Genomic DNA, 9,920 nt, shown 5'->3' with positions numbered 1-9,920 from the left:
GTAAATGAAGATCACTTACCTACTGTTTATACAGCACTTAGAGGATTTTAAGTGCTCAATTAGAAAAAGAAGAACGAAAAAAGAAGCTTATAATAATCTTTCTTAATAAGTTTATGAATTCTTTATAAGCTCTTCAATCAGTGCTTGTCTTTACCGATCAGTTAAACTTAAGATATAATTAGGGAAAAGTCTTACCTTCCTTGAGCCGTCAAAACTGCTGATTAGATTTTTGCATGTCTGTAAAGTCAGGAGCAGTATTTGACTTTTCAAAAGACGATATTTTTTTTTGAGAATTTATACACAACTACTTTTTAAGATCACCAATATTCCATGTTCTTCAAAGGAAGCAGGAGAGGAAAAGTAAGAACTTATGAGAAAACAAATTAAAGGTTCAGATGATTGGCAAACTGCAGCCTAGCAGAATCAATCCTGGTCTGAATGCATTCCTGCTTTCTCACTTCATGCACTGAAGCATATAGGGGTCAGGGCTCAGGCTTGCTGAAGAAAGGAGGAGGCATTCGCTATTGTAAATTATGGGATGGATTCCACCTACAAAAGGCTCCATCCAGCTCATGGTCTTCTGAGGGAAGATGATTTAGACAGCACAGTCTGCTCTGGTGGTTTAATGTCTCTTCCTGCATACGCACACAATGATATGGTAAAATTCCAAGCATTCCCACAGCTGTCTCTACATGTTAACACACATTTCTTTGTTAACATATCTTCTATTTGTTAAAATACTTCTATGAATATGTGCAGCCAGAATCTATAGACTACGGCTATGAGAGGCAGAATCCACAAGCCTGATCCTTGCATCTCTTAGGACTCTATCAGCCTGCAAAGACTGCTATTTCCGTCCTCACAGAGCTTGCACAGGACAGTGACATCCAGCCAAAGGAGAAATGTGTGGGCTTTCTTGGGAACAGCAAACTGCCTGAAATTCAAGGGATCAGGAAACAGATTGTATTTGGATTAAAATGTTCTCTTCCTTCTTATTGTAACCCATCAAGATGAAAGATTAACAGTATTCAACTGTACAATTAAAAGGATTATAAAAATGGCTTTCTCACTATTTTTATGGTGAGAGAAAATTGATTATGCAAAAGCAACAGAAGCCTGCCATGCAATATACTGAGAACGAGTTTCATGCTTTCTCACTTGTTTGAGGTCCCTGAATGAGCTGCATCAATATTTGAAATGAAAGCAATATTCTGAGCCCTAAATGCGTTATTGCCTAAATTTAAGGTCTCACAAATAAGAATATGAGGGAAAAATTTTAATCATGTTTAAAGTGATGAATATTGAAAAATGTCTAAAGCCCCTGAATTGTTTCCACAGAGCCAATATCACTAAGGCAAAAGAGCACATCAAGGATTTATAGGACTGTAATAGGAAATTAAATCTAAATTGATTCAACAAATTACTGCACCTAAGAACAAGCTGAATAATTTTAAAAATTGATATGTATAATTTGAGTAACTGGAGAGTACAGGAGAAAATGTTGCATAGGTTAATGTTTATTACACATCTATTTAGCGACTATCTTGAAGCAACAGTTGTTGAATTAGAATATGAATATCAGATATTTTTTAAGTGTATGGAAGGAGGGAGAGTAGGCAGACAGATTCCAGCTGTCTAAGCCATGTGCTATACAGAGGTAATATCTGAGTCCACTTTTGCTGAGGAATATCTGCAAAGTTTAAGTCCCTTACAATTTTTTCATGATATTCCTGTGCCATAAGAGAAACATGGTAAATTCAAAGCTAAAAATGTCCTGGGATGGAAGGTCATTTGAACTTAAAAAATACTGGACTCAAAACAAATGCTAGCATCATTTTAGTAGAAAAGATGTAGAAAGATTTATTCTGATGACGAATGCATGCATTTATTTATTTGTTTTGAAACATGGCTATTACTTGTGTACTTTAGGATTCAACTGCAGAATGGAAAAAGGAATAGAATGAAACTAATTTTAATATATATATGAAACATAAAAATAATAATTTTTAAAAAGTATTTATTTCCTGAAAAGATAGCTATAATGCTTAGGAAATCTAATTTAAGTTTATCTGGGATTTTAGGAAAAATGTAAAAACCATGGTTCACCATCTAAAGTAGTACACGGTTTCAAACTTCTCATTAGCAAGTGATTGCAACCACATGGAATTTCTGTCCACTGTGATCTTAATTTTTGGGAAACAGAAAACCAGGAAGTTATATAGCACTGTAATGTGCTAACAGACATTCATTATGATATCCTAAAGAGGAAAAAGATGTCTCACTGTTGTGCTTGAAATCTTTAATTTTCTTGCTGAGTTAGTGAAAAAAAGTCTATCCATATTTCATTAAAATGTTTGGTTCCATGCTTAAGAACAGCATCATATTCAAGAATAGTCAGGATGCAACACAGGAAGGTAGAACAAACTGAATTAAAGAGGATACACAGTGAAAGAAAGGTCCACAGTATTTGTGGACAGCAACTTTGAGGCTGTCCAGCAGACTGGAGTTGCAGTTCAGGCAGGCAGCAGAGCTCTGGTAGTTGTCCTACGCGTGTCTGAAAGGCACTTCAGAGGGCGGCTGGACTCTGACCACACTGGGAATGGGGCACGGGCTGCCCGACAAGTAAAGGGGCACAGAGCCTGCCCAGGGCTGCATGGTGGCTGTACAGCACTGCACGTGGGAGGGAAACGGGGAGCGCTGGCGGGTGCACCTGCTGCCTGCCAGCAATAGAAATAAACAGTTCAGGACAGGGAGACACCGTAAGTGTGAATCACTTGCTCTGATTTGTTCCTTCCGACAGGAACACCCAGTGCTCATGTGTCTCACTGACTGATCTCAAGGCACTTTGTGGTGAGGGCAGTTACCCCTGCGGTGGCTTGGGGAGAAACTGTCACTGAGGAGAAGTGAAGGAAGCTGCTGGAGGCCACCGAGCAGGATGGTGGCAGAAGTCTGCAGAAAACCCCTTTTGCCCAGCCTGGACACCCCTGCTGCTGCCAAGGTATGGGACTGAGGGACCCCGTGCTCGCAGACAGATGGAAAAGAAAGGGAATGCAGTCATATATATATAGCACCTAGCAAGCAAGTAATAATTTGGAAAAAGATGTGGTAGACAAGAAGCAATATGTTTAGTTCATTTTCACTATCAATAACAGGTAAAATAATTCCAAGAGTTAAAAGCTGGACAGTTAAATTCAGGGGCCGTGTCTGTGTGTGTGTGTGTTTTGACATCAGTTCTAAAAGAAATTCTGCCAAAAGCTACTTTTAAAAGCAGATATTTAGGTGTAAAATTTATTCTCAGTGAATAATTTTTCAACACAAAACCTATTTTTTTTAAGTGCTTACACCACATAAGACATCTACAGCTCAAACAGGCCAGTCAGTTCAGGAGCGAGATGTTACCTGTTTCTCTGGGCATCTGTTCCCTGCATAGAAAACTTCTTTTTCCATAGAAACCTAGCTCAATTTGGGGACCATTATTCAAGATGCTCCCTGTACATGGTGGCACACCATGGAGTAGGTGGAGATATCCATCTTTAATAACATGTATCTCCCTGATTGTCCTTTGGTTTTGACCTTTTCTCCCTGAAACTTGGCTAATTTCCACTCCTTTCCCCTTTCAGGTCTACCATACAAGAAAGAGAAAGAACTGTATTGAGGAGGTGGATACAGTAAGTTTTTTTAAAAAATTGAAGCTTTTGATGTCATTATACACAAGTTATATAATCGGGTTCTCCCTGTGGTGTGCTGTTACGAAAAGGTGGCTTTCCAAAGGTGTTCTTCCTTCAAAATCAGCCAGGAAATGACATTAATTTATTATTGCTTTACTAAGGCTAGGTTAAAGGTCATGAAAGAAAGCAATAAGAGGAAGGAAAATCACAAACAAGACTGAAATGTACCATACGCCTCTTTAAATTAACCACCAAAGTGCCACCAGATCAGCCTTATAAAGCACTGCATTGTACCCCTGTTTTGTAGGACATACAAGGTACATTTCAGCTGTAAGTGAATTTCATTGCTTTTATTCTATCTTATTAGTATTCTTTTATTGCAGGTTTCTTTGTGGACATAAATGACCTTGAAGGGAGTATGTGATTTCAAAAGTACCTAAATTTGCTGATAACGCTAAATTGGGCTGGACCACTAAATAGAGGAGAGAGCCAACCGGTTGAAAATTATCAGGTTGGATAAGGCTTGGAGGCTGATAAAGTAGCTCATGCCAATTAGTATGGAGAAGTGTAAGATAATGAAACAAAGCACTAGAAACAATCATAGTTTCTTTGGGCTAAAATAATACAAGTTTCAGAATCTGGAATAAACAGACAATTTTACACGCTTACTTTCAAGTCTCTTCAGTTCTTCTGAAAACAAATGAGGAACATAGGTCAAAATCCTCTTTCACAAATGAGACTGACAACAATGTATGAAAAGAAAACATCAGATCTAAGTGCTTAGTTATCCATTGGGTTTTGTTTTTTTTTTTTTTTACCAATTGAAGCAATTTGCAGATTCATTTGAAACTGTGCAATCTCTTCCAACAGTGCCAAGAGATTGGTTTGCTCTCAAAACAGCATAAAGGGCTTGATCCTTCAAAGATGATTAAATAGCTGGATCTAGCAAAAGGAAAGAAAATTCTAGTTTGCTCATCGTAATTTCTGAGCCAGTCCTGACTCTGCAAGCTGTGTGTTTGGCAGTGATGTAAAAGAAATCCACTGTGCCCACCACAATTATTATTTATATTGTAACTTTTCAGAGTCCTAATCATGAAGCATGTCTCACTTTGCCATTCACAAGATAAGTACCTGTGTCAGCTACAAATGACCTATTAAAGAATATTTGATTTATATGCGTAACTTTCAATGACAAAGAAGGTCTGAGGTTAACTCATTTGTTTAGCAAACATGAAGAAATGCTGCTGCCTTGCAGCCAGTGTTCTGTGTCCCAGGGTGGAGTTACACAACAGTTGAAACAGTCTAAGAGGAGGAGATCCTGCTTCCTCTGCCTCGTCCTGCCCTTGCATCCCATGTCCATCTTCCCAGCCACAGGTTCTCCCTCTCTGCCTTGCTTGGGCTCTGGTCCCTCTTGCAGACTCAACTCACCAGCCAGGTGGGAAGGTATTCAATTCGCTGTTAGGTTTGTTTTCTGTCAGTTTAGGTAACAGAATTGGCATCACACAGGGCTGATGAGTGCTAGAGCTGGCAGCAGGCCAGTCCAGAGGAGGGAGACTGCAGCCAGGAGCAGGGTGTGGGAGATGCGGCTGCCTGTAGAAACTCATTCCACTGCCCCAGGCCACAGAGGAGAACTGCACTCCCAGCCCCTTCTCCAGCTTCCCTGTGCAAGAGTCTGTGTGCACAAATGAAATGAGTGTTGTACAGTGTCAGAGAATGCGTGGCAACGTTGCACTCCCTGATAAAAAAAACAGACCTTCTCTAGCACAAGGGAGCCAAGTATTAGTGTTCGTGCTGGGCCGTTGACAAGTCATATTTAAATTGTTAAGTAAAACAGAACAGTTGAGCCATTTCTTTCCATCTGTGAAAGAAATGTTCAGTCTGTCCTTCGTATCTCCTCACCACTCATCCAAGAAAACATTTTAATATTGTCTAACTTGGATATTTTTAAATATGAGAAATGTTCTATGTCAATCAGTACTTCTTAATTTAATTGGAAGAGTGGCAGGGATTTAAACAAATAGAAATACAAACTTAGTTTCATTAAAACAATGCCTTCAAGTCTTTCTGCTTTCTGCTTTCTGTTTTTTTAACCAGGCCAAAATTTAAAAATATTGGAAGTGATTAATTCTTTTAAATAATCTGAATTCAACCCTGCCGTATTTCAATTAAATCAAGAATATAAAGTAAGTCTTTTTAATTTGTTTCTGGTGTTAATGGAAGACACTAAAATATTTTGGTTTAAGACAGTGAAATGTCTTAAAAATAGTCAAAGAAGAAAACAAGTTATTCTTTGGAGAAATATGGGAGAAAAACCAAATTAATCTTTTCTAAAAGAAAAAAAAAATCCAAGATGTTTTCCTTTGTTATCTTTGTGTTTACTCTGTGTTTGTGTGGTCAGGCTTCTCCAATGTACTTCATGCCATTCCATGGCAGTTGCCGTTTGTTTGGCCAAGATAGAAAGAGTTTACTTCCAGCTATTGCTCCCTCTCTGCTGTAAAACATGAATAGTATTGACAACATAAGTCTAAAAAAGGTTTAAAGACACATTATATGAAGTCCAAGCAAGTTCCATTTCCTAACTAAAGTATACTATAGCTAATGCACACTCAGATTCTCACAGAGGTTTGTGTATTTGGCTGCTCCAAAATTTAGTGATAAAGATAGATAAAAATGTACCTGCCACATTTTATTTGTTGTTTCTGATGCTGGACAGCAAACTGGAGGCAAGCAGCTTTTGGTGAATGTGTATAGCGCTAGTGCATTCTGTGACCTGATCCTGAAAATAACTGACCCAGCACACCTGCTCTAACTAAGGGAATTGGCTATAACTCTGTAGGACAGGAGCACACAAAGCTTTTAACTCTGCTGCTTCATGCAGAAAATTCATGAAAATTGCTTTTTATCCTCAGAGCAGAGAGTAACATTTAAAACCCAACCAGTTCTGCTGAAACTGTGGGAATTTCTGCACCCATGGAGGTGCCTGGTGCTCTGGTCTGAGGCTGCTGCTGGCTGCCCTGGTGGCCTGCCTTGCTCCCTGCTGGCCCCAAGGGGAGCATCCCCCGGCCCTGAGGAGCAGCCTGGCACTATCTGTGTGGCTGGTGGAGATGGAGGAATTTGCAGTAGTGACAGACGTAAAGGGAAAGAAGAAATAAGCGAGAGGCAACAGGGTGAATTTTTGCAGGCTCTTTCATCTGCCATGTTCAGGATACATTTTGGTTTGGTTAGCTTTGCCATGCACGTTGATGATTATTCGATAAACATAGGAGATGAGAACACAGATTTGTTGTGGCAGGTGTTCCGAGTCATATAAATCCAGGTGAAGTCTTCTTTCATAACTTAAGATTTCGCTTCAATGCACAACTTGGCTAAACAATCCAGGCTGGTTACATGGTGGCCCATCACAGGTTTTGGATATCTGGGAACAGGCCTACGAAAATAAGACAAACAGGTGAACGTGTATAGAATGGATCTGCACGTGGGTTCAGTGCAGAAAGCATTGAGATGTAACTATTGGACCTTAATGAATTGGCAGCTTTATATTTTCAAGGAAAAGGGGAGAACAATGTTGAGAAAGCACCTTTACAGATTTATTAGAACACTAAAAAAAGGTGGCAGATCAGAGATCAATTTTGAAATTCAAATCACTTTTAAAATAAGAAAATTACATACTTTTCCAAGGATAATGTAAGGTTTAGTATAAAATTGGAAGAATTCACATTGAGGGTTTGGTTTCACACTTTCCCACAGAATAAGGGCAAAATAACAGTAAGCAAAAACAATTAACAAACATCCATCTCTAATCTGAAAAACAACAACTTAATTGGCTGGTGAAATAAAAAGTTCAATTTCAGTGGATGGTCATATTGAGGTTACTCATTTTCATTTTTATACTTCCTTAAAAATTATGTTACCATAAAATTTAAATAAATATTTGACCTTTTTATTTTATTTTCTTTCATAGACAAATGTTAAAAAATATGCTAATTTAAAGCAGAAAATAAATGAAAATGGCATAAAAATAATCTAAATATTGAATTACAAATGATAAAACTTCAATAACAAAGAATGACCAGCTTTGGATGGACACTCAGGCTGGTCTTCTTACACTCACAGTGCTTGATAGCAGAAGCCCAGTTGTATCGCATCCCTCAGAAGCACGCAGCAGCACTGACCCTAGTAAGGTCAGTGTAAGGATGGGATGGTTCAAAAAATTCTCAGTATTTCCCAGCAGAGGAACTATTCTGGGCCATGCTTTTTGATCGACATGCCTCAGACTTAATACATTATGTCAGCACACTTTAGATTGCTATTGCATTTGTGAAAATACAGAGTGGATTAACTAAGGCTATTTTAAAATAATCTGAAATTCACAGTTTTAGAACGAGATCTGCATATAAATGGGGGGAAAGTAAGCACAAAGCATAAATAAAATGAAGGTTAAATCTGAGCACAGGTTCTGGATGGAGAGGCACCAAGCCTCCAGGGAAGAGGGAGAAATAGGCATTCTGCCTCTCCAAGGCACCTTCCTTCCTGCACACTGTTTTTTCCTCCACTGAGTAGGAAGCCTCATATATGAGAGATTCAGATCGTAAGCCTAATCAATTTTTAATAACTTCTAGGATATATCGATGTTTTGGTAAGGTTAGGGTTTAATAAAGGTTTAAGTGTATTTTGTTGTCTTCTCTACACTTCATAGCCTTAAAATATTTATGACAACTATAGGTATAACAACTATTGCTTTTGCTATACCCCACAGAAACTAGATTAATCCCCTGATAGTGAAAAGAAAGTGTCAAGCATCACCATTCATGCACACCTAATCGGATCTATCCTAATTGTATGTATCTCTTATTGTTCAATAAGCGCTGTTCCATCATTCTTCCACTAGCTTTAAACAGTACTTGTTTTTCCTATTAGGAAAGAATAGGCCTAACAGAACTGAAACTCTTATTAGATACATGATAGATGTCTGTCTTGGCCTATATAACTCATAGCTTCTTTAGTGCTAAAATAGGGCACAGATAAAGAGAGAAGAGAATTAGGCAACAAATGGAATACAGGTCTGAAAAAAATTCCTCTGAAAAATTCCCATGCTCTTGTTTGGATTTTGAACCAGACCCTGGAAAAAACATGTGGTGATGAAGATAATTTGACAGAACTGACTTCTAAGAGGGGAAAAAAAAAATCAAAACATTTTCTTTTGTCTTTTGTTATGCTAATCTCTGTAGGGGATCTGCATGAGCAAGTTGCTGATCATGTCCTCTTAGGACTGCTGTGGAAAAGAACCCTTGGAATGGTCTGAGTGACTCAAGATGACCAAATTACCACAGCCAGCATTGCCAGTAATGGTATACACAAGAGGCTTACTGTAGTAAAATTAAAGAAATTTATACTTTTAGTATCCAGTCTGATGTTCTAGATTATTTCTAAATCATGAGTGTTTAGATTTAATATGTGATGTCCTTTTTTTCAAAAAATGAGTGCTTTATTCCATAAATGCATGAGGTATTAGACAAAATGATAGTACCATTCATAAAAACAAGAAAAAAATCATAGCACTGTTTACATTCATATAATAGGTACTAATTTATGTTACCCATAATAAATTCAGTGTGAAGAAAATACATTCAGCATAAGCCATACTAAAAGTATTGTTAGCAAGAATGTATTTTAAAGAAAACCATATAGATAAATCCTTTCTTGTTTTCATTTCATTATTCAGTGGACATGATCAAAATAGGAGGCGAGTAGCAGTTTTCTATGTTGAGCCTATCAGCTACTCAAACACATGTATTATTTAGTTCAGACCTATGAAATCTGATGAAAGGTTACACCTCTCTTTCACATCTCTGTGGAAGTCCAGCTTGTTTAGAGAGTACTGAATGGGCCTTACTTTATTATCTGCGCTCATGGTAAATGGCACTTGATAACTGAACAAAAAAGGAAACAGATGGGCAAGATAAAGGCAATTCATTAAGCACGAGCTACGAAAAATACAAAAGTAACACAGGTCAATGCAGTACGCTAAGATAATATTTATCATGTTGTAAAGTGAATGCGTTGGATAACATCCAAAAGCTTGAATTGCAAGACATTGCCATTTCTGCTGACTTTTTGAAGCACAGCTTTGTTTTCAGAATTCAGAGGCACAGAAGTCTAGTATCAATAGCGAATTATTCTGCTGCAGTGGAGGTACAGGCATACTGGATTCTGCTTAGTCTCTGAACACAAATGTGATACAGTCCTGTGTTT

The 9,920-nt window shown here is 38.0% G+C and overlaps 1 long non-coding RNA gene across 1 annotated transcript; it reads left to right on the top strand.

Annotated features, from left to right (window-relative positions):
• Positions 1-2,552: 2,552 nt before the first annotated feature.
• Positions 2,553-4,336, top strand: LOC121081516. The gene is made up of 4 exons (XR_005825713.1): positions 2,553-2,622; positions 2,801-2,998; positions 3,621-3,668; positions 4,052-4,336. It is a non-coding gene; the product is annotated as an uncharacterized LOC121081516 (long non-coding RNA).
• Positions 4,337-9,920: the final 5,584 nt, after the last annotated feature.

The sequence above is a fragment of the Falco naumanni genome, chromosome Z, assembly GCF_017639655.2.
Source record: "Falco naumanni isolate bFalNau1 chromosome Z, bFalNau1.pat, whole genome shotgun sequence".
Classification (NCBI taxonomy): Eukaryota; Metazoa; Chordata; class Aves; order Falconiformes; family Falconidae; genus Falco; species Falco naumanni.
The sequence above is the reverse complement of the archived record's forward strand: the minus strand, read 5'-3'. Positions and strand labels throughout refer to the sequence as shown.